Raw genomic sequence first — 26,443 nt, forward strand, 5'->3', positions numbered from 1 at the left:
CAGCGCGAAGCCAGGAGCGTGCAGTGTAAGTGAGACCGCCCCTTGAGGTCTCAGTTTCACTGGACACGCCCCCAATGTTTCTGTCAAGCTGCTAAGGATTTTTACATGCAAAGCAGCAGTTTAAATAGGTTTTTGGAAGTTTTTTGAAGATTTTAGTAACTTTTATAAACTTTTTAAAATGTTTACATTATTTTGAGTAATCTGAAGTAGTTTTAAAGAGAATTAAAGCAATTTAAAGACTTTTAAAAGCCCTAAAAGAATTTTTTTAATTCCATTTATTTATTTAGCAATGTCGTCGTCATACGTGTCTTCACACTGTTCCCTTTGGGGAACTGTATGAAGTGGTGGAAGGATTTATGGCCATAATTAACGCTCATTCCGTGACCGTAACCATCTTTGAACCAGCCATTAGGGCGGTTAGTCCTATGGCGGGAGGGTTTTACGGGCTCCCACAAGCTATACAAGGAGGGGGGGCCACCCACACCCACGGACGCAAATATCCCACTGGATGTCAACCCCGAATTTAGAGCCGGAGCTCCGACTCCACTTGCCGGGACTGTCTGGAGCGGGGTTCGAAACCCTACCCTGATCTGGCCCAGCGGCGGGGATCCTACCGCTATGACAAAGGCCCAATCCAATTAGCAACATGAAATGGTAGCATAGGGCTCCAGTCACGGGGAGGGAAAAGGCGCAGGAAACGTATGGGTGTCACCTTTTGTGCGGAGTGGGCCTTTTGCGTAGCAGTAAGCATCCCCGCCGCTGGGCCAGAAGGAGTAGGGTTTTGAACCCCACTCCAGACAGTCCCGGCAAGTGGAGTCGGAGCTCCAACTTTAAATTCTGGGTGGACATCCAGCGGGATACTTGCGTCCGTGGGTGTTGGTGGCCCCCCCACCCCCTCAGATGGGTTGTGGGAGCCCGTAAAACCCTCCCGCCATAGGACTAACCACCCTAATGGCTGGTTCAAAGATGGTTACGGTCACGGAATGAGCGTTAATCACGGCCATAAATCCTTCCACCACTTCATACAGTTCCCCAAAGGGAACAGTGTGAGGATACGTACGATGATGACCTCTTGCGCAATGCACCTCCTTGGGCCCTCAGTCGCAGATGCGAGGGGGCAAGTCGTGCAATTGTTAAATTTTTTATTTTATTGACATGTAAAATGTTGGCCCAGTAATTCCCTTCCAAATGCGCTAGTACGGTCGGGGTACTTACGCATCTGGCCGGATGAAATGCCGGTTTTCAGCATTCACAGTGCATGTGGGGAAAACCGGCTTTTCCTGTCCTCTGAACGAAGGGGTTCAGAGGCAGAACGCGTGCGACTGCACAGGCAGCGCGTGCGCAGTATAATTCGCCGCTTTCATTAATGCTTTCAGTGAGGTCCAGTCATTACAACTTACACATGAAAAAAGCATGGGTACAGTTGCTCCACAGGCTGCGGAGGAAGATATTTCTTATCGTGGAGCTTCTGAAAGTATGTATGTCTGTATATATTCCTTTGCGTGTTATGTATATATTCCTTTATTTATGTGTATGAATGTATTATTTAATTATGACTTTCAGAGAAAGTAACTTATTGGAAAATCATAATTAAAAACATACATTCATACACATTAGTAAAGGAATATAAAGCATACATACATATACGTAAAGGAATATATGTGGACATACATACATAACTCATTCTCACATTCCATTCGCACAGCCACAATTGCTCCTTCTACCTACCGTTCTGAAAACCCTTTTTAAAAAAAATAAAAAAATTTAAACTTTAAAACTTACTTAAAATTTCTTAAAATAACTTCCCTCCCTTTCCCAAACAAAAATATTGCATTTCAAAAGCTCCACGATAAAATATATCTTCCTCCGCAGCCAATGAACAACTTTACACTTGCTTTTTCCAAGTGTAACTTCTAAGGACTTACCCTCACGGATTTCATGAATGAAATCCACGAAGTTCACTGCGCAAGCGCTGCCTGTGCAGTCGCACGCGCTCGAGGTCTGGAAATGCCGGCGTTCTCCGCATGCGCTGTTCATGCTGAACGCCGGCATTTCCAACGGCCAGAAGCATCAGTCTTTACAGTAGAGGACACCAAGAATATCCCAACACTTGACAAGCAGGGGGCTATAGGGGGGGAGGAGCTAAATACGATTAAAATCACTAAGGAAGTAGTACTTGGTAAAATAATGGGACTCAAGGCGGATAAATCACCTGGACCTGATGGCTTACATCCCAGGGTTTTGAGGGAAGTGGCGGTAGGGATTGTGGATGCATTGGTAATAATCTTCCAAAACTCCCTGGACTCAGCAAAGGTCCCGGCAGACTGGAAAACTGCTAATGTAACACCCTTATTTAAAAAGGGCAGTAGACAGAAGGCTGGAAACTATAGACCGGTTAGCCTAACATCTGTGGTAGGTAAAATTTTGGAGTCCATTATTAAGGAGACAGTAACAGGACATTTGGATAATCATAATTTAATAAGACAAAGTCAGCATGGTTTTATGAAGGGGAAGTCATGTTTGACAAATTTGCTGGAGTTCTTTGAGGAAGTAACATATAGGGTGGATAAAGGTGAACCAGTGGACGTAGTGTATTTAGACTTCCAAAAGGCATTTGACAAGGTGCCACACAAGATTATTGCTTAAGATAAAAAATCACAGGATTGGGGGTAATATTCTGGCATGGATAGAGGATTGGCTATCTAACAGAAGGCAGAGAGTTGGGATAAATGGTTCATATTCAGACTGGCAATCAGTAACCAGTGGTGTTCCGCAGGGGTCAGTGCTGGGTCCCCAACTCTTTACAATCTATATTAACGATTTGGAGGAGGGGACCGAGTGTAACACGTCAAAGTTTGCAGATGATACTAAGATGGGAGGGAAAGTAGTGAGTGAGGAGGACATAAAAAACCTGCAAGGGGACATAGACAGGCTAAGTAAGTGGGCAGAGATTTGGCAGATGGAATACAATACTGGAAAGTGTGAGGTTATGCACTTTGGCAGGAAAAATCGTAGAGCAAGTTATTATCTTAATGGCAAGAAACTTGAAAGTACTGAAGTACAAAGGGATCTGGGGGTCCTGGTGCACGAAACTCAAAAGGTTAGTATGCAGGTGCAGCAAGTGATTAAGAAGGCCAATGGAATGTTGGCTTTCATTGCTAGGGGGATAGAATATAAAAATAGGGAGGTATTGCTTCAGTTGTACAAGGTATTGGTGAGACCGCACCTGGAATACTGCATACAGTTTTGGTGTCCATACTTAAGAAAGGACATACTTGCTCTCGAGTCAGTACAAAGAAGGTTCACTCGATTAATCCCGGGGATGAGGGGATGGACATATGAGGAGAGGTTGAGTAGATTGGGACTCTACTCATTGGAGTTCAGAAGAATGAGAGGCGATCTTATTGAAACATATAAGATTATGAAGGGGTTGGATCGGGTGGATGCAGGGAGGATGTTCCAGATGATGGGTGAAACTAGAACTAGGGGGCATAGTCTTAGAATAAGGGGCTGCTCTTTCAAAACTGAGATGAGGAGGAACTACTTCACTCAGAGGGTGGTAGGTCCATGGAATATGCTGCCCCTAAAAGCTGTCGAAGCTACATCATTACATAAATTTAAAACAGAAATAGACAGTTTCCTAGTAGAAAAGGGAATTAAGGGTTACGGGGAGCGGGCAGGAATTTGGACATGAGTCTAGGTTCGGATAGGTCATGGCCCTGTGGGTAGCGGAGCGGGCCCAGGGGCCGTGTAGCCTGATCCTGCTCCTGTTTTCGTGTGTCTAATGCTGTTAGATTCAGGAGATAGTCCTGTCATAGTGGATTGGCGGTTAGGATCAGATCAGCCATGATCTTATTGAATGGCGGAGCAGGCTCGAGGGGCCAATTGGCCTACTCCTGCTCCTATTTCTTATGTTCTAAGCGTGAGTAAGCCAACCGTACTCACGCTTCTGGCCTGGAATTTCTGGCCCGTTGTGATGTTCTGGAGTGTCTGTGACGTTTTGGTGTGTCTGGGTGTGATGTATGGATGTGTCTGAATCTGGTTGTGATGTTTTGGTGTGTCTGGGTGTGATGTTTTGTAGTGTCTGGGTGTGAGTTACGGTGTGTCTGGTTGTCATATATCGGTGCGTCTGGTTGTGATGTTTCGGTGTGTCTGGTTGTGATGTTTCGGTGTGTCTGGGTGTGATGTTTCGTTGTGTCTGGATTTGATATTTCAGTGTGTCTTGGTGTGATGTTTCGCTGTGTCTGCGTGTGATGTTTTGGTGTGTCTGGGTGTGATGTTTTGGTGTGTCTGGGTGTGATGTTTCAGAGTGTCTGGGTGTGATGTTCTGGAGTGTGTGTGTGAAGTTTCAGTGTCTGGGTGTGATGTTTCGTTGTTTCTGGGTGTCATGTTTCGGTGTGTCTGGGTGTGATGTGTCGGTGTGATGTTAGTGTGTCTGGGTGTGATGTTTCAGAGTGTCTGGGTGTGATGTTACAGTGTGTCTGGGTGTGATGTTCTGGAGTGTGTGTGTGAAGTTTCAGTGTCTGGGTGTGATGTTTCGTTGTTTCTGGGTGTCATGTTTCGGTGTGTCTGGGTGTGATGTTTCGGTGTGTCTGGGTGTGATGTGTCGGTGTGATGTTAGTGTGTCTGGGTGTGATGTTTCGTCATTTCTGGGTGTCATGTTTCGGTGTGTCTGGGTGTGATGTATGGATGTGTCTGGGTTTATTGTATTGGTGTGTCTGGGTGGGATGTTTTGGAGTGTCTGCGTGTGATGTGTCGGTGTGATGTTTCAGTGTCTGGGTATGATGTTGTGGTGTGTCTGGGTGTGATGTTTTGGTGTGTCTGGGTGTGATATTTCCGTGTGTCTGGTTGTGATGTTTCGCTGTGTCTGGGTGTGATGTTTCATTGTGTCTGGGTGTGATGTTTCAGTTTGTCTGAGTGTGATGTTTTGGTGTGTCTGGGTGTGATGTTTTGGTGTGTCAGGGTTCGATGTTTTGGTGTGTCTGGGTGTGATGTTTTGGTGTGTCAGGGTTCGATGCTTTGGTGTGTCTGGGTGTGATGTTTCGGTGTGTCTGGGTGGGATGTTTTGGTGTTTCTGGGTGTGATGTTTCAGTGTCTGGGTAAGATGATTTGGTGTGCCTGGGTGCGATGATTTGGTTTGTCTGTGTGTGATGTTTCGGTGTCTCTGGGTGTGATCTTTCGGAATGTCTGGATGTGATGTTGCCGAGTGTCTGGGTGTGATGTTTTGCTGTGTCTGGGTGTGATATTCCGGTGTGTCTGGGTGTGATGTTTTGCTGTGTCTCGGTGTGATATTCCGGTGTGTCTGGGTGTGATGTTTTGCTGTGTCTCGGTGTGATATTCCGGTGTGTCTGGGTGTGATGTTTTGCTGTGTCTGGGTGTGATGTTTTGGTGTGTCTGGGTGTGATGTTTCAGTGTCTGGGTGTGATGTTTCAGTGTCTGGGTGTGATGTTTCAGTGTCTGGGTGTGATGTTTTGATGTGTCTGGGTGTGATGTTTGTTGTGTCGGGGTAAGATGATTTGGTGTGTCTGGGTGTGTTGTTTCCGTGTGTCTGGGTTTGACATTTCGATGTGTCTGGGTGTGATGTTTTGGTGTGTCTGGGTGTGATATTTCAGTGTGTCTGGTTGTGATGTTTCGCTGTGTCTGGGTGTGATGTTTCAGTGTCTGGGTGTGATGTTTCAGTGTCTGGGTGTGATGTTTCGGTGTGTCTGGGTGTGATGTTTCAGTGTCTGGGTGTGATGTTTCAGTGTCTGGGTGTGATGTTTTGTTGTGTCTCGGTGTGATGTATTGGTGTGTCTGGGTGTGATGTATTGGTGTGTCTGGGTGTGATGTTTCGGCGTGTCGTGGTAAGATATTTTGGTATGTCTGGGTGTGATGTTTTGGTGTGTCTGGATGTGATGTTACATTGTGTCTGGGTGTGATGATTCGGTGTGTCTGGGTGTGATATTTCAGTGTGTCTGGTTGTGATGTTTCAGTGTCTGGGTGTGGTGTTTCAGTGTGTCTGGTTATGATGTTTTTGAGTGTCTGGGTGTGATGTTTCGGTGTGTCTTGGTGTGATGTTTGGGTGTGTTTGGGTTTATTGTATTGGTGTGTCTGGGTATGATGTTTTGGAGTGTCTGTGATATTTGGGTGTGTCTGGTTGTGATATTTTGTTGTGTCTGCGTGTGATGTTTTGGTGTGCCTGGGTGTGATGTTTCAGTGTCTGGGTATGATGTTTCGCTGTGTCTGCGTGTGATGTTTCAGTTTGTCTGGCTGTGATGTTTCGGTGTGTCTGGCTGTGATGTTTCAGAGTGTCTGGGTGTGATGTTCTGGAGTGTCTGTGTAAAGTTTCAGTGTCAGGGTGTGATGTTTCGAAGTGTCTGGGTGTGATGTTTTGGTGTGTCTGGGTGTGATGTTTCAGTGTCTGGGTATGATGTTTTGGTGTGTCTGGGTGTGATATTTCAGTGTGTCTGGTTGTGATGTTTCGGTGTGTCTGGTTGTGATGTTTCGGTGTGTCTTGGTGTGATGTTTGGGTGTGTCTGGGTTTAATGTATTGGTGTGTCTGGGTATGATGTTTCTGTGTGTTTGGGTTTGACGTTTTGATGTGTCTGGGTGTGATGCTTCAGATTTTCTGGTTGTGATGTTTCGGTGTGTCTGGGTCTGATGTTCTGGTTTGTCTGGGGGTGATGTTTCGGTGCGTCCGTCTGTGACGTATTGGTGTGTCTGGGTTTGATGTTTCAGTTTGTCTGGGTGTGATGTTTTGATGTTTCTGGATGTGATGTTTTGATGTGTCTGGGTGTGATGTTTCGGTGTGTCTGGGTTTGATGTTTTGGTGTATCTGGCTTTGATGTTTCAGTGTCTGCGTGTGGTGTTTTGGTGTGTCTGTGTGTGATCTTTCGGGGTGTCTGGGTGTGATATTCCGGTGTGTCTGGGTGTGATGTTTTGCCGTGTCTCAGTGTGATGTTTTGGTGTGTCTGGGTTTTATGTTTTGGTGTGTCTGGGTTCGATGTTTTGATGTTTCTGCGTGTGATGTCTGGGTGTGATTTTTTGGTGTGTCATCTTGTGATGTTCCGGTGTGTCTGGGTGTGATGTTTCAGTGGCTGGTTGTGATGTTCTGGAGTGACTGTTCATGACGTTTTGGTGTGTCTGGGTGTGATGTTTCGGTGTGTCTGGGTTTGACGTTTTGATGTGTCTGGGTGTGATGCTTCAGATTGTCTGGTTGTGATGTCTGGGTGTGATGTATGGATGTGTCTGGTTGAGTCTGGTTGTGATGTTTCAGTGTGTCTGGGTGTGATGTTTTGGTGTGTCTGGGTGTGATGTTACGGTGAGTCTGGGTGTGATGTTTCAGTTTGTCTGGCTGTGATGTTTCGGTGTGTCTGGGTGTGATATTTGGGTGTGTCTGGGTGTGATGTTTCAGTGGCTGGTTGTGATGTTTCAGAGTGTGTGGGTGTAATGTTAGTGTGTCTGGGTGTGATGTTCTGGAGTGTCTGTGAAGTTTCAGTGTCAGGGTGTGATGTTTTGGTGTGTCTGGGTGTGTTGTTTCGGAGTTTCGTGGTAAGATGTTTCGAAGTGTCTGGGTGTCATGTTTCGTTGTTTCTGGGTTTGATGTTTCGGAGTGTCTGGGTGTGATGTTTCGGAGTGTCTGGGTGTGATGTTTTGGTGTTTATGGGTGTGATGTTTCAGTGTGTCTGGTTGTGATGTTTCGCTGTCTGCGTGTGATGTTTCGGTGAGTCTGGGTGTGATGTTTCAGTTTGTCTGGCTGTGATGTTTTGGTGTGTCTGGGTTTAATGTATTGGGGTGTCTGGGTGTGATGTTTCGTTGTGTCTGCGTGATGTTTCGTTGTGTCTGCGTGTGATGTTTCGATCTGTCTGGGTGATGTTTTGGAGTGTCTGGGTGTGATGTTTTGGTGTGTCTGGGTGTGATGTTTCAGTGTCTGGGTGTGATGTTTCGGTGTGCCTGGGAGTGATGTTTTGATATGTCTGGGCGTGATGTTTCGGTGTGTCTGGGTGTGATGTTTCAGTGTCTGGGTGTGAAGACTTGGTGTTTCTGGGCGTGATAATTTGATGTGTCTGGTTGTCATGTTTTGGAGTGTCTGGATGTGATGTTTCGGTGTGTCTGGGTGTGATGCCTTGGTTTGTCTGAGTGTGATGTTTCGGTGTGTCTGGGCTGTAATGCTTGGGTGTGTCTGGGTGTGATGTTTTGGAGTGTCTGGCTGTGATGTTTCAGTGTCTGGGTGTGCTGTTTTGCTGTGTCTGGTTGTGATGTTTCGGTGTGTCTGGATGTGATGTTTCGGTGTGTCTGGGTGTGATGCCTTGGTTTGTCTGGGTGTGATGTTTCGGTGTGTCTGGGCTGTAATGCTTGGGTGTGTCTGGGTGTGATGTTTCAGTGTCTGGGTGTGCTGTTTTGCTGTGTCTGGTTGTGATGTTTTGGTATGTTCGGGTGTGATGTTTCATTGTGTCTGGGTGTGATATTTTGGTGTGTCTGGGTGTGATGTCTGGGAGTGATGTTTTGATATGTCTGGGTGTGATGTTTTGGTGTGTCTGGGTGTGATGTTTTGGTGTGTCTGGGTGTGATGTTTCAGTGTGTCTGGGTGTGATGTTTCGGTGTGCCTGGGAGTGATATTTTGATATGTCTGGGTGTGATGTTTCGGTGTGTCTGGGTATGATGTTTCAGTGTCTGGGTATGATGTTTTGGAGTGTCTGGGTGGGATGTTTTGGAGTGTCTGGGTGTGGCGTTTCGGCACGTCTGGGAGTGATGTTTTGGACTGTCTTGGTGTGAAGTTTTTGTGTGTCTGGCTGTGAAGTTTTGGTTTGTCTGGGTGTGGCGTTTTGGTGTGTCTGTGTGGGATGTCTCGGTGTGTCTGAGTGTGATGATTCGATCTGTCTGGATGTGATGTTTTGGAGTGTCTGTGATGTTTCGATGTGCCTCGGTGTGATGTCCCGGTGTGTCTGGGTGTGTTTCGGTGTGTCCGGGTGTGATGTTATGCAGTGTCTGGGTGTGATGTTTCGGTGTGTCTGGGTGTGATGTCTCGGTGTGTCTGTGTGTGACGTTTCGGTGTGTCTGGGTGAAATGTTTCGATGTGTCTGGGTAACATGTTTCGGTGTGTCTGGGATGTAATGCTTCAGTGTCTGGGTGTGATGTCTAGGTGTGTCTGGGTGTGATGTTTAGGTGTGTCTGGGTGTGATGTCTGGGTGTGATGTCTGGGTGTGATGTTGTGCAGTGTCTGGGTGTGATGTTTCGGTGTGTCTGGGTGTGATGTTTCAGTGTGTCTGGTTGTGATGTTTCGGTGTGTCTGGGTGTGATGTTTCGGTGTGCCTGGGTGTGATATTTGGGTGTGTCTGTTTGTGATGATTTGGTGTGTCTGGGTGTGGTGATTCGGAGCATCTGGGAGTGATGTTTTGGTGTGTCTGGGTTTGATGTTTTGGTGTGTCTGGGTGTGATGTCTCGGTGTGTCTGGGTGTGGTGTCTGGGTGTGATGTTTTGGAGTGTCTGTGTGATACGAACATAAGAACATAAGAAGTAGGAGCAGGAGTAGGCCATACGGCCCCTCGGGCCTGCTCCGCCATTCAATAGGATCATGGCTGATCTGAACCTAGACTGACGTCCACTTCCCTGCCCGCTCCCCGTAACCCCTAATTCCCTTATCTGCAAGGTAACTGTCTATCTCCTTTTTACATTTATTTAATGTTGCAGCTTCCACAGCTCTCTGGGGTAGCAAATTCCATAGATTTACTACCCTCTGAGTGAAGAAGTTTCTCCTCATCTCAGTTTTGAAAGGGCAGCCCCTTATTCTAAGATTATGCCCCCTATTTCTAGTCTCACCCATCAGTGGAAACATCCTCCCCGCATCCACCCGATCAAGCCCCCTCACAATCTTTTATGTTTCGATAAGATCGCCTCTCATTCTTCTGAATTCCAATGAGTAGAGGCCCAACCTACTCAACCTTTCGTCCTAAGTCAACCCCCTCATCTCCGGAATCAACCAAGTGAACCTTCTCTGAATTGCCTCGAGAGCAAGTATATCTTTTCTTACTTATGGAAACCAAAACTGTACACAATATTCCAAGTGTGGCCTCACCAGTACCCTGTATAACTGAAGCAAGACTTCCCTGCTTTTATACTCCATCCCCCTTGCAATAAAAGCCAAGATTCCACTGGCCTTCCTGATCATCTGCTGTACCTGCATACTAACCTTCTGTGTTTCATGCACCAGGACCCCCAGATCCCATTGTACTGTAGCACTTTGCAGTTTCTCTCCATTTAGATAATAGCTCTTTGATTTTTTTCTGCCAAAGTGCATAACCTCACACTTTCCAACATTATATTCCATCTGCCAAATTTCTGCCCACTCACTTAGCCTGTCTATGTCCTTTTGCAGGTTTTTTATGTCCTCCTCACTCACTGCTTTCCCTCCCATCTTTGTATCGTCGGCAAACTTGGATATGTTGCACTTGGTCCCCTCCTCCAAATCGTTAATATAGATTGTAAAGAGTTGGGGTCCCAGCACTGACCCCTGCGGAACACCACTAGTTACGGATTGCCAACCCGAGAATGAACTATTTATCCCAACTCTCTGTTTTCTGTTAGATAGCCAATCTTCCACCCATGCCAGTATATTACCCCCAATCCCGTGATGTTTTAATCTTGTGCAGTAATCTTTTGTGTGGCACCTTGTCAAATGCCTTTTGGAAGTCCAAATACACCAAATCCACTGGTTCCCCTTTATCCAACCTGTTTGTTATATCCTCAAAGAATTCGAGCAAATTTGTCAAACATGACTTCCCCTTCATAAAACCATGCTGACTCTGTCCAATTAAATTATGCTTCGGTGTGTCTGGGTGTGATGTTTCGGTGTGTCTGGGTGTGATATTTCAGTGTCTGTGTGTGATGTTTCGGTGTGTCTGGGTGTGAGCAGCTGAAGAGAAATGCTTGAGGCTGGCCAGAAATTGGTTCTCGGGCCTCCTCAACATCTTCTGGACGATCTGCCGCAACCTACTGCACCTCCACTGGCAGCTAGACCAACGAGAAAGAAGTATTTTGGGCCGTCAATAACGGGGGCTGGATGGGGGTATTGAATTGGGCAATGAGGGCTGGAGAGGATTGATCGCCAGGTTCGTAGCGTCGGGGGGAGCACTCCTTTTCTTCCTTCCCAACATGTCTTTCTATTGCTCCAGTAAATCTGTAGGAATTTAGGCAGCTTGTAATATTTGTTCTAGATTCCCAAAGGACAACAGAGGATATGTGATCTGATCTTTGGAGTTGGATTTCTAAATCCATTTGCTCGTGTATATCAGTTTCCTTCATGTCTGGGGAGGTGGAGAGCTGGCTGATTCTCCCTACAATCCCTCTTTGGTAGCAGAGTGGGCAGAGTGAAAGAGTAAGATAGCGGTCAGAGGCACAGAGAGAAAGAGAGACAGAGACAGAGAGAATGTGAAAGGGAGAGGGAGGGAGAGAGAGAGAGAGGGAGAAAGGTTGAATGAAAGAAAAAAAGATCGATCTAGCAAAGCATTTTGAAGTGTTTGTTGAGGAACTATGTGTCAGACAGCTCGTTTTCTCTCTTTCAGTCTCTGGCATTAATCTAAATGCCAGAAAGCAGACCTTAGAAATGCAGTGATGTTATTGAAGCAGCCTTGTGTAATTCCATATGGCATGAAGATATCCCCAGGTAGAATTTAACAAATAAGATGGGTCCTCTCACAGCTTGTAGCTGATGGAATAGTGCCCAGTGCAGGACAGGTTCAGCCACTTCACTGCGAAGCAGTATCAATATCAAATTATTTCTGTGAATATGAAACTGCATGCGGCATACGGTTAAACAAGGGGGAAAGCACCTCAATCTGCGTCTGCCAGTCAATGTTTTTTGAGATAAACATTGATGTACACAAAGGCACCCACACACAGATATATGTGGAGACGCCCACACACATATATACAGAGACAGCACCCACTCAGATTTTTTTCTATTCATTTGCGGGATGTGGGCGTCGATGGCAAGGTGAGCATTTATTACCCATCTTATTTGACCTTGAGAAGCTGGTGGTGAGGCGCTTTCTTGAATCGCTGCAGTCCGTGTGGTGATGGTACACCCACAGTACTGTTAGGTCGGGCGTTCCAGGATTTTGACTCGGCAATGATGAAAGAATGGCAATATATTGCCAAGTCAAGAGGGCAACTTGGAGGTGGTGGTGTTCCCATGCGCCTGCTGCCCTTGTCCTTCTAGGTGGAAGAGGTCGCGGGTTTGGGGGGTGCTGCCGAAGAACTCTTGGCGAGTTGCTGCAGTGCATCTTGTAGATGGTACACACTGCAGCCACGGTATGCCGGTGGTGGAGGGAGTGAATGTTTAAGGTGGTGGATGGGGTGCCAATCAAGCGACTGCTTTGTCTTGGTTGGGTGTTGAGCTTCTTGAGTGTTATTGGAGCTGTACTCATCCAGGCAAGTGGAGAGTATTCCATCACACTCCTTACTTGTGCCTTGTAGATGGTGGAAAGACTTTGGGGAGTCAAGAGGTGAGACATTCGCCGCAGAATACCCAGCCTCTGACCTGCTCTTGTTGCCACAGTATTTATGTGGCTGGTCCAGTTAAGCTTCTGGTCAATGGTGACCCCCAGGATGGTGATGGTGGGGGATTCGGCGATGGTAATGCTATTGAATGTCATGGGGCGGTGGTTAGGCTCTCCTTTGTTGGAGATGGTCATTGTCTGGCACTTGTGTGGTGCGAATGTTACTTGCCACTTATCAGCCCAAGCCTTGATGCTGTCCAGGTCTTGCTGCATGTGTGCTGCTTCATTATCTGAGGTAATTAATGAAGCAGCTAAAGATGGTTGGGCCTAGGACACTGCCCTGAGGAACTCCTGCAGTGATGTCCTGGGACTGAGATGATTTGCCTGCAACAATCCCGACCATATTCCTTTGTTCTAGGTCTGACTCTAGCCAGTGGAGAGTTTCCCCCCTGATCCCCATTGACTTAAATTTTACTAGGGCTCCTTGGTGCCACACTCGGTCAAATGCTGCCTTGATGTCAAGGGCGGTCACTCTCACCTCACCTCTGGAATTAAGCTCCTTTGTCCATGTTTGGACCAAGGCTGTAATGAGGTCTGGAGCCCAGTGGTCCTGGCGAAACCTAAACTGAGCATCGGTGAGCAGGTTATTGGTGAGTAAGTGCCGCTTGATAGCACTGTCGATGAGACCTTCCATCACTTTGCTGATGATTGAGAGTAGACTGATGGGGCGGTAATTGGCCAGGTTGGATTTGTCCTGCTTTTTGTGGACAGGACATACCGGGGCAATTTTCCACCTTGTGAGGTAGATGCCAGTGTTGTAGCTGTACTGGAACAGCTTGGCTGGAGCCACGGCTAGTTTTGCACAAGTCTTCAGTATTATGTCCGTGTATAATTGAGACACGGACAGCAGGAGTTGATTGTCTCCATTCAGTAAAGACTTGTTATAATCGGGAAACTGAAACTACAGAAGGCTGCTAGTGCCTTTTTATACAGGGGTGGTCACTGCCGGTACTGCAGTCTGAGACCAGTTATTCCCTTAAAGGTACATACACAACAATTCCTCCCCTTTTAGATAAACAGTACATAACATTCATTTAACAACTAAATAATAACTAATTACAATTACAATTACGGTTGCTAGATACATTGGTTGAGGTTAAGCAATTATAAGTTCAGTCTTTGAGGAGGCTTCCTGATTCTGTCTGGATAACGCCTCTTTGGGGTATCAGGTTCTTCTGGTGAGGTTGAGTCGGGATCAATGTCGTCGTTTGGTTCATCTGCTTCCAATATCATCGATTCTGCGGTAGATGCAATTGGTACTTCGGTTTCATCGCCAGGTGTATCAGATCGTGGGGTGGAGTTGACGTTTTCCAGTGACTCTAGAATCTGGTCAGCATGGCGTCTTACAATACTCTCTCCAACATCCACGGTATACATTAGAGGTCCTTGCCGTGTACAGATCGTTCCTGGCTGCCATTTCTCTGTGCGGTAGTCCCGGGCCAAAACTGGTTGACCTATCTTAAAACTCCTGGTCGGCCTTTCATTCATATTCTGAAACTGCCTGTTCTCCACATCTCTTCGGATGTTTGGCTTAACCAAATCCAAGCGGCATCGTAGTCTTCAATTGAAGAACATCATGGCTGGAGTTTGGTTGGTAACCGCATGTGTCGCATTCCGGTAGGCAAACCAGAAGTTATCCATCTTGTGTTGTAGGGGTATATCTTCATTACACATTACCTTGATAGCCTTCTTGAATGTTTGAACAAACCTCTCGGCCAATCCATTAGTGGCTGGATGATATGGGGCGGATGTGTAATGCTTAACACCATTGTTCTTTAAGAACCTCTGGAACTCTTCAGACACAAACTGTGGTCCATTGTCAGAGCAAATCTGTTCAGGCAGCCCATTCCTGGCGAATATGGTTCGTAAGACTGTGATGGTTTTTTCTGTAGTGGTTGAGGACATTTTTATTACCTCTGGCCACTCTGTGCATCCACCGCAATTAAAAACATCGAGTCCATCAAGGGACCAGCAAAATCAATGTGCACCCTTTGCCATGGCGATGAGGGCCACTCCCATGGATGTAGAGGAGCTTGTGGTGGGGCGTTTTGGACCTTCTGGCATCCTGTACAGCCCTTGGTCATCTCTTCGATTTCTCTATCGATTCCCGGCCACCACACAAACGCTCTGGCTAAGTTCTTCATTTTTACCCCTCCCAGATGACCCTCATGAAGCTCATTGAGCACTCTATCCGTCAATTTCGGTGGAATTACTACTCTGGATCCACACATCAAGGTCCCTCTGCACACTGACAGCTGTTCTCTTCTCGGCGAGAATGCTGGCAGCAGTGGTTCGCCATGTGCTGGCCAACCCTTCACCGTTAAATCATAGACCCAGGAGAGTGTCGGGTCATTTTGTGTTTCCTTTTCTATGTTTGCATTTGTCACAGGGAGACATTAGACTATAGTCGAGTGGAATAACTCCACTGGATCCACTGCCAGTTCTTCTTCCACCGTCGGTAACGGTAGGCGCGACAATCCATCAGCATTCCCATGCTGTTTAGTTCCCTTGTACTCGATGTGATATTGGTGTGCCCCTAGGAAAAGGGACCACCTCTGCAGCCGTTGTGCCGTCATTATCGGTACGCCCTTCTGAGGGTTGAAAATGGAGACGAGAGGTTGATGATCCGTTAGAGTAAATTTCTGACCGTGCAGGTAGTGATTGAACTTCTTCACCCCCCACACCAGGCTGAGGGCCTCTCTGTCAATCTGAGCGTAGTTACGCTCGGCTGAAGTTAACGAGCGTGACGCAAAAGCTATCGGCCTCTCTGAACCATCAAGGAATTTATGTGACAGTACCGCCCCAATACCGTAGGAGACGCATCACACGCCAGTCTTATCGGTAGTGATGGGTTGTAGTGAGCCAATACTTTTCTTGAAGTGATTAGGTCCTTACTCTCCTGAGGCCCGCTTACATTCATCGCTCCATTTCCATGCTACTCCCGTTCGTAGTAGGGCGTTCAGTGGATGCAGAATTGTGGACAAATTCGGCAAAAACTTATGGTAGTAATTCACCAATCCGAGGAATGACCTCAGTTGCAACACATTTTCAGGCGCCGGAGCCATAACTACCACTTCAATTTTGTCAGGGGACTTATGCAACCCCTCCATCAATCACGTGGCCACAATATGATATCTGTTTCTTAAAAAACTCGCACTTGGGGCGATTGGCTCGTAGCCCATGTTCACGTAGTCTAGTGAGCACCTGCTCTAGGTTGGCAAGGTGTTCACTGTCATCTTCACCTGTCACTAGGATGTCGTCTAAGTAACACTGAGTCCCCGGAATCCCTTGCAGGACTTGTTCCATTGCTCTTTGCCATATCGCTGGAGCTGATGCTACTCCGAATACCAGTCGATTATGCTGGTAAAGACCTTTGTGAGTGTTTATCGTGAGATACTTCCTAGAGGATTCTTCAACCTCCATCTGCAAATATGCTTGTGCTAGGTCAATTTTTGTGAAACGCTTCCCTCCAGATAGTGAGGCGAAAATATCTTCTATCCTCGGAAGAGGATATTGTACTGTGTGAAGGACTGGGTTCACCGTCACCTTGAAATCCCCACAGATGCGAACCTTCCTTGGCTCCTCAGACTTATTGTTTAACGTTTTCTTCATGACAGGAACGATGGGTGTCGCCCACTCGCTCCAGTCTACCTTCGATAACACGCCTGCATTCTCCAGATTCTCCAGCTCTGCCTCGACGGCTGGGCGAATTGCATATGGTACCGGTCTTGCTTTGAAAAACTTGGGAATTGCATTCTCCTCTATTTTATCGAGGCGGTTACGCCTTTAAGAGTGCCCAGTTCTTGTTGAAATACCTCTTTGGCGTCAGCTAAGATTGTTGTCAATCGTCCAGGAGTGACGTCGTCATCCTTTTTACCCGCCACCATCAGTGCCTGAATGGAGTGCCAGTCTAAACATATCTTTCTGATCCATTCACGTCCCAATAACGGTGGTCCACCATCTTGCAAAATGTAGAGATACAATTTCCGTATTTTCCTGCCGTTGTATTCGACAGGCACCCTTATTTTTCCTCTGGGGTATACTTTTTGCCCCGTATACGTCCTCAAGACAATGGATGTCTCTCTCAAGGGTATGTGAGAATAGCCGCTCGTAGTCTCGTCGATTCATGATGGTTAGAGCTGATCCTGTATCCAATTCCATTTTGACTTGGGACCCTGCTATCGTGAGGGTGACCCAAATGATTCGGTGATTCTCTTTTGCGATTATGTTGTGAAGTTTGAGACAGATTAGCCTCTTGTTCCCAGATTCACTATCGCTCATCTGGTCTTCGGAACTACTGTCCGTCATCTTTTGTACTTTCCTGTACGGTTCCTTAGTAGCCTTTTTGTTGTCGTTGGTCTTCTTCCCAGACCTGCAAACTCGTGCAATGTGTCCCATCTTTCCGCATTGCCTGCATATTTTGTCCTTGGACCAGCAGTCCTTCTGGTCATGGTTAGTTCTGCCGCAGCGATAACATTTTGCAAATCCCCGTGTCATTTCGTGGGTGCTGTATTCCTGTGGCTGTTGTATTTCCGCAGCTCCCCTGGCTGCTGCTTCGTACGATACTGCCACGCTGAAAGCCTTATCTAGCGTCAGCTATTTCTCTGAGAGTAACTTCTTCTGGGTTCCTTCACTCAGGAGTCCGCAGACAAAGTCCTGCTCCGAACTGGCAGTGCTTTGATAGCTTGCGTAGTTCCGTAAGGTACTCAGCATTGCTCTCTATGCTGAGTTCTCCTGTGGAATTTAAATATTTCTGCTATCAGCAGCGGTGCAGGGTTTAGGTGTTCCTGTAGGATAGCAACAATTTCGTTAAAACTCTTTGGCCTAGAAATTCAGTTGGGCGTGCCAGCCGTTAGCGCCTTAGGAGGAGTAGATCTCGAGCGCTAGGCGCTTAGCGCCCGGGCGCAGCGCGATCTGCGCCTCGCCCCAACTTCAGTACACATTTAGCGCCGGCGCAAAGTCTTAGCGCGCGCCCTGCTGCACGCGCAGATCATGACGTCATTTACTAGTGCAACGCCCTTTGTGCGCCCCGAACCGGAACTTCACTCGCGCCGGGCCATTGTGCGCCGGGCGGCCCTAACGACTGTGAAGTGGAACGGTACACAGCCGAGGCGGGCCGCGGGGAGCGCTAATTAAAGGGCACTTACCCTGTACTATAAAGGCCAGCCATTTTGCAGCATTCACTCTTGTGCAACGGTTTTTTGGAGAGAGACCAAGGAGGAGAGCTTACTGGTTTGGACCAACACTAGGACAGGTATTTTTGGCTCAGGCCAGAGCTTCGCAATTATCTTTGCCTTCATTGAGAGCTCATTGTTTTCCAGCATATAATGGGGGCTGCATTGGGTGCCAACGCTGACTTTCAGCCTTATGCCAGAAGGGCTTACAGACGCCGTGAGAGAGTGGCAGCCCTGGCTAGACGCAGAGGGGGCAACAGGCGTCGCCAACTGAGGCCTTACCCACCCAGGGTATACCGCCAGCAGTCCTCCTATCTGACCATGTCTGCCGCGATGTGTGTAAGGAGGCTGCGATTCAGAAGGGAGGTGGTTGCAGACATCTGCCAGCTGCTTCAGAGAGATCTGCAGCCACAGCTGATGCGCAGGACGTCTCTGTCGGTGGCAGTGAAGGTGACGGTGGCTCTCAACTTCTATGCCACCGGCTCCTTCCAATCCGCTGCTGGGGACATCGCTAACATCTCCCAGTTTGCCGTGCATTGCTGCATCCGCCAGGTGACCGAAGCCCTTTTCACAAGGAGACATCAATTCATCTCCTTCCCCATGACCCTGGACAAGCAGCAGCAGCGTGCAGTGGGATTTGCAAGAATAGCGGGCTTCCCCATGGTGCAGGGCGCCATTGACTGTATGCATGTGGCTTTGCGGGCACCTCTGGAGCATGCCGAGGATTACCGCAACCGGAAGGGCTACCATTCCCTCAACGTACAGCTGGTGTGTGTGACCACAGGCAGCGCATCCTAGCTGTCAATGCCCGCTTTCCAGGCAGCAGCCACGATGCCTTTATCCTGCGACAGACAACTGTGGCTGACATGTTCCAGGCACAGCCTCCCCCAAGAGGATGGCTTATCGGGGACAAAGGCTATCCTTTGTGTACCTGGCTCATGACCCCGCTCCGCGCGCTCACGACCCCTGCTGAAGAGGCATACAATGAGAGCCATCAAGCGACTAGGAACATCATAGAACAAACAATCGGCGTCCTCAAGCAATGGTTCCGCTGTCTCGATCGCTCCGGGGGAGCCCTCCAGTATTCGCAGGACCGAGTCTCCCAATTCGTCGTCGTTTGCTGCATGCTGCACAACCTGGCTATCCGCAGGACTCGGGCACTGCCACCTCACGTTGGACCCCCACCTCAGGAGGAGGAGCATGAGGAGGAGGAGGAGGAGGACGAGGAGTACCAGCCCAGGAGGGAGGCAGAAGGTCCAAGGGCCGCCCGTCGGCGGCTTATTGAACGTCACTTCTAGGCCCCCTGTCAGGGAATGGCTTGTGCCAATGAAAGAACATGATTGCAGCCGCTCCGCAAGCCCTCAGCCGGTTAAGGCAACAAACACTTCAAAGATCAAACATGGACAATGTTAATAAATAAAATGCTTTATTGTACAAACTCAGGGCCCCTCCTACATGAAAACCAAAAACAGACGAAACCCCCAAAAAACACTCAAACACATTACTCGCTCCCACAACCTGGAGAGGATTAACAAAACAGTGCAACTAAAATGGCCGTCATCCTCGGCCTTCAAAAAACAAACCTCCAATTCTCGGCCTCAAAAAACAAACACAACTGGCCACACATTCGACTTTTTGGCCGGCTAGGTCGATGCCTTGGCCATCTTTGTGTGGCCCCTGCCCGCCCTGCTGCTCCTCAAAGTAAGGCCATTGGCTGCTGCAAGGCTGGGGGCAGGCTCCAGAGGGGCACATGTCGTGATGGCAGATGCCCTTGGGGGTCGGCCTAGTCGTGGTCTGGCCGTCGAGTGGGCGGCTGTTGAATGCTGCAGCTGTGGCTGGCCAGCATCAGTCGCTGCAGCAGCTCCTGGCAGCTCCACTGGGGGAGTGGCAGTGGCGGCTGGAGGAATGGGGGCAAGCTGGCGGATGGCAGGCGCTCGCTGGTCGCCTGAGACACTGGCACTCGCCTGGGCCAGCACTGCAGCATGCGCACCAATCTGCCGAGGGACAGACCGCTGTGCTGCTGCAGCGCGCCGGGTGCCCTAGCGATGCCTGGCTGACACAGCGAGTGTGGCAGCAGTGAGTGCCCGTGTTGACCTGTTCAGTGACCTCATCAGAGCACCCAGTGACTGCACGGCACCACTGATCAGCTGCCCACTCGCTGCTTGAGCTGCCCCGAATGCCGCACGACTCGCTGCCTGATCTGCCCCGAATGCCGCCCGACTCGCTGCCTGCTCTGCCCCGAATTCCGCCAAACTGATGGCCTGTGAGGCCCCGACGTCGGTGACACTCCGAGAGAGTGACTCGATGGCCTCGGGCAACTGTGCCACTACCCCCATGAGCTCCGTGTGCCGGCGCTCCGAGTCCGCGGACAATTCCTCGAGGCGTTCCATCTCCTCGGCGAAGACCATCTCCGGACTGGAGGCCGGACTCTCACTCTGGGGAGAAGGACGCCGAGCTGGCCGACCCTTCCTGCATTGCTGGAGGCCACTGGGCCCAGCAATTGGACTCCCCTCCGACCCTTCCCCCCCCTCTGGGGAGAAGGCCGCCGACCTGGCACCCCCCTCCCGCGTTTCTGCAGGCCGCAGGTCCCATGAGCTCCCCTCCCCTCCGACACTTCCGCGACGCTCCCCTCCAGGGAAGACGTGTCCCCTACATTGGCATGGGTTGCCACGGCTGAGGGTTCCCCTGATGGGCCGCCTTCCTCTTGCTCCTCCTCCTCCTCCTCTGAGGGGCTGTCACTGGCAAGTTCAGGGACCTCCTCCTCACCATCTGAAACCAGGAAGGCACAAGAATAGCTTTAGAGTGAGGAGAGGGCGTCAGCGAGGGATGCATGAGTGGTGGCATTCAGCGCATTGGTCGGACAGTGGCAAAGGATGTAGATCTGATGCGTAAGTGGGACGAGAGAGGTCCAAACGTGGATGTCCTTACCATTGGTGCCCAGAACAGGGTCGGCATCTCCACATGCAACGGGGCCAATCACCCGGGCACCCATGATGCGCTCCACGCGATGTTGAAGCTCGGTGAGCGGCTGGATCTGGGGTCGGCCTCCCCCGGTCGCAGTCCGGCTCTTCCGATTATTAGCCAGCTTGGCCTGCAAGAGAAAGGATGGCCTCTAAGTACAGTGTGTCGCCCTGATCTTGTGTGCACTGCCTCCCATGGTGGAATAGCCTGGCCAGTGTGTCGCCCTGATCTTGTGTGCACTGCCTCCCATGGTGGAATAGCTTGGCCAGTGTGTTAAGTGCAGAATGTGCAATTGATTTTCATGCCTGTTCCATAGCTGCTGGATGAGGGCTGGCCATTAGGGCTTTCAGGTCCCTTTGCCCATAATGTGAGGTGCACATGCAAGGATGAGGAGGTCACTGGAAAGGGTACTCGCCCTGAAAATCCGCGTGAGGTCATTAAACTTTTTGCGGCACTGGACACCGGTCCTGGGGACCTCGCTGTTGGCTGACACCTTGCTGGCGACATGCCTCCAGGCTCTCCGGTAGGCGCGGAGCGGCGCCTTCCTGCCATTGTCCGGGTACAAAATATGGCGTCTCTTCTCCACACCACCAACCAGCACACTCAGATCATGCTCTGAGAAGCGCTGCGCTCGTTCACGGGCCCTCTGCATGGCTTCAGGCGCTATTTGGGTCCAGCAGCAGTGTTCAGGCCTAGCTGGAGGGCTCCACTATCCAGGGCGTGGCAGCAGACAAAGTCGACCCTTCCCCCTTAAGAGCTGGCCGGCGCCAGGGTGTCTGCTGTCAATCACGAGATGGCCGCACCTGCGCTGCGCCCGGCCTGGGTGCTCTCGCTCAGCACCTCCGGCTTAACGCCTAAAGAGAGGCATCCAGCACCAGTTTTAGAGCTCGAGCAATCTCTTAGGGCGAAGCTAATGAATATCGCAGAAGTGGCCTCGATTTGGCGGCGGGCGCAAACTTTAGCGGCCGCCCGACTTTAACGCCCCAAAAGTGGCTACAATGAATTTCTAGGCCTTCGCCTTCGGTTTGGCTGGAGTAATCAGGTCCCGCAATAGGCCATACGTTCTTGCGCCCATTAAGTTTAGCAGTACCGATGCCTTTTTCTCATCGGCTATTTCGTTTGCCTCACAATATACCTCGACTCTTTCCACATACGTGGTCCAGTCCTCTATTGCATTATCAAAGGCAGTGATACAGCCAGTCTTCGGCATCTTGGAAATCTAAAATGGCGCCTCCCACGCTTTGCCGCCTTCCCCGCTGGATTAAGATGGCACCTCCCGCGCTTTGCCTTCTTCCCCGCTGTTGCTAGCGCTGCTTTCCGCGGTTTCCGTGGCAACCTGCAGCTCCTCGCGGCTTTCTGTGCGTTTAATATTTTTTTTATTTTATTATTTTCCCGTCGTGGAACAACCCTGTGGGACTCTTGCCTCCCTCTTCTCGGGTCTGTACGCTGCCCGGCTTCGTAGCACCAGCCACGCCCTGTGTGCTCCACCCTCCCTCTCTCTCTCTCCTCTTCCCGACAACGCTGCTTGGCCCCGTTGCAAGCCACCCGCTCGAGTTCTAGACCGCTGCAGCCCAGGAAGGATCAGTGTACTACCTGCCACCAGCCCGATTAGCTGAAGCACCGTCAACAGGAACCAAGCCCCGCTCTCGACAGCCTCTCCTGCAATCTTCAACTCCACTGACTCAGGGGCGGATGCCCACGGTCAACGCCCGTTTCTACTGCTTCCTTCTGGCCTCGACCTCTGCTCACTTCGCTTCAGGAATGGATCCCATGAGGTGGTGCAGACTGTAGGTAAGTTCGTATCTGCTCGTCGCCAATATTATGTCCGTGTATAATTGAGACACGGACAGCAGGAGTTGATTGTCTCCATTCAGTAAAGACTTGTTATAATCGGGAAACTGAAACTACAGAAGGCTGCTAGTGCCTTTTATACAGGGGTGGTCACTGCCGGTACTGCAGTCTGAGACCAGTTATTCCCTTAAAGGTACATACACAACATTCAGCACTCCTGCTGAGATGTTGTCGGGGACCATAGCCTTTGCTGTATCCAGTGCGCTCAGCCACTTCTTGATATCATGTGGAGTGAATTGAATTGGCTGAAGACTGGCTTCTGTGATGGTGTGGACCTCAGGAGGACGGCAAGATGGATCATCCACTTGGCACTTTTGGCTGAAGATGGTAGCGAATACTTCAGCCTTGTCTTTTGCACTCAAGTTCTGGGCTCCGCCATAATTGACAATGGGGATATTCATGGAGCCTCCTCCTCCCGTTAGTTGTTTAATTGTCTACCACCATTCACTACTGGATGTGGCAGGACTGCAGAGCTTTGATCTGATCTGTCTTTAGCATGCTGCTTCTGCTGTTTAGCATGCATATAGTCCTGTGTTGTAGCTTCACCAGCTTGGGACCTCATTTTCAGGTACACCTGGTGCTGCTCCTGGTATGCTCTTCTACACTCCTTGTTGAACCAGGGTTGGTCATCTGGCTTTGTGGTAATGGTAGAGTGAGGGCTATGCCCGGCCATGAGGTTACTGATTGTGGTGGAATATAATTCTGCTGCCACTGATGGCCCACAGCGCCTCATGGATGCCTAGTTTTAAGCTGCTAGATCTCTTCTAAATCTATCCCATTTTGCACGGTGGTAGTGCCACACAACACAATGGAGGGTGTCCTCAGTGTGAAGATGGGACTTTGTCTCCACAAGGAATGTGCGGTGGTCACTGCTACCTGACACACCTAGAGGTACAGAAACACACACCTTGATATACATAGATCTAGAGCGACATACCCCGACGCGCACAGACATAAAGCGACACACCTCGACACACATAGATGTAGAGAAATGCACACCGACACACACAGATCTAGAGAGACATACCCTGACACACAGATCTAGAGAGACACACCCTGACACACACAGATCTAGAGAGACTCACCCTGACACACACAGGTCTAGAGAGACACACCCTGACACACACAAATCTAGAGAGACACACCCTGACACACACAGATGTAAAGTTATATCCCAACATACTCAGATACAACAACACCCTATTCATAGATACAAAGAGACACAGTCCAACGCACAGAGATACGGAAATGCACACCCCGACACACACAGATATAGACACACCCTGACACACACAGATATAGACACACCCCGACACACACAGATATAGACACACCCTGACACACACAGATATAGATACACCCCGACACACACAGATATAGGCAGACCCTGACACACACAGATATAGACACACCCCGACACACACAGATATAGACACACCCTGACACACACAGATATAGACACACCCCGACACACACAGATATAGACACACCCTGACACACACAGATATAGATACACCCCGACACACACAGATATAGGCAGACCCTGACACACACAGAAGCTGTGTAACACTGGCGGCACACTATGTTACAGCTTGCCATGAACAGAGGGACAACCAGTAAACTAAGACAAGAGTATATATAAACAAGGTGAATGTATATTTATAAACTCGGGGATATACCTGTTTATACACTGTATGAATGGAACCGCGTTTATGTGTTCAACCATAAATGTATTTTGATGCTTTGGCAACATAAGATGTACCTTATCATGCCAATAAAGCGATTTGTATTGTATAGACAGACCCTGACACACACATGGATATAGACACACCCTGACACACACACGGATATAGACACACCCTGACAGACACACGGATATAGACACAGCCTGAAACACACACGGACATAGACAGACACTGACACGCACACACAGATATAGCCACACCCTGACACACACACGGATATAGACACACCCTGATACACACACGGATATAGACACACCCTGACACACACACGGAGAAAGACACACCCTGACACACATGGATATAGACACACCCTGACACACATGGATATAGACACACCCTGACACACACACGGATATAGACAGACCCTGACACACATGGATATAGACACACACATGGATATAGACACACCCTGACACACATGGATATAGACACACCCTGACACACACACGGATATAGACAGACCCTGTCACACACGGATATAGATACACCCCAAAACACACATGGATATAGACAGACCCTGACACACACACAAATATAGACACACCCTGACACACACAGATATAGACTGACCCTGACACACACAGATATAGACTGACCCTGACACATACACGGATATAGACAGACCCTGACACACCCGGATATGGACACACCCTGACACACACGGATATAGACAGACCCTGACACACACACGGATATAGACAGACCCTGACACACATGGATGCAGACACACCCTGACACACCCGGACATGGACACACACTGACACACACATGGATATAGACACACCCTGACACACACACAGATATAGACAGACCCTGACACACACAGATAAAGACACACCCCGACACACACATGGATATAGACACACCCTGACACACACACAGATATAGACACACCCTGACACACACACAGATATAGACAGACCCTGACACACATGGATATAGACACACCCTGACACACACACACAGATATAGACAGACCCTGACACACACACAGATATAGACACACACCGACACACACACGGATATAGACACACCCCGACACACACACAGATATAGACATAGCCCGACACACACACAGATATAGACACACCCCGACACACACATGGATATAGACAGACCCTGACACACATGGATATAGACCCACCCCGACACACACGGATATAGACACACCCTGACACACACATGGATATAGACAGACCCTGACACACACAGATATAGACACATCCCGAAACACACACGGATATAGACACACCCCGACACACACAGATATAGACACATCCCGACACACACACAGATATAGACAGACCCCGACACACACACAGATATAGACACAACCCGACACACACACAGATATAGACACATCCCGAAACACACACAGATATAGACACACCCTGACACACACGGATATAGACACACCCTGACACACCCCGACACACACGGATATAGACACACCCCGAAACGCACACGGATATAGACAGACCCTGACACACACACGAATATAAACAGATCCTGACACACACACGGATATAGACAGACCCTGACACACACACAGAAATAGACACACCCTGACACACACACGGATATAGACACACCCTGACACACACACAGATATTGACACACACGGACATAGACCCTGACACACACACGGATATAGATAGAACCTGACACACACACGGATATAGACAGAACCTGACACACACATGGATATAGACAGACCCTGACACACACACAGATATAGACACACCCCGACACACACCGATATAGACAGACCCTGACACACATGCATATAGACACACCCTGACACACACATGGATATAGACACACCCTGACACACACATGGATATAGACACACCCTGACATACACACAGATATAGACACACCCTGACACACATGGATATAGACACACCCTGACATACACACAGATATAGACACACCCTGAAACACATGGATATAGACAGACCCTGACACACACGGATATAGACACACCCCGAAACACACGGATATAGACACACCCTGACACACAGATATAGACACACCCCAAAACACACACGGATATAGACAGAACCTGACGCGCACACAGATATAGACACACACTGACACACATGGATATAGACACACCCTGACACACACACGGATATAGACACACCCCGGCACACACACAGATATAGACAGACCC

The sequence above is a fragment of the Somniosus microcephalus genome, chromosome 19, assembly GCF_052327205.1.
Source record: "Somniosus microcephalus isolate GS21.2 chromosome 19, FLI_Smic_1.0, whole genome shotgun sequence".
Classification (NCBI taxonomy): domain Eukaryota; kingdom Metazoa; phylum Chordata; class Chondrichthyes; order Squaliformes; family Somniosidae; genus Somniosus; species Somniosus microcephalus.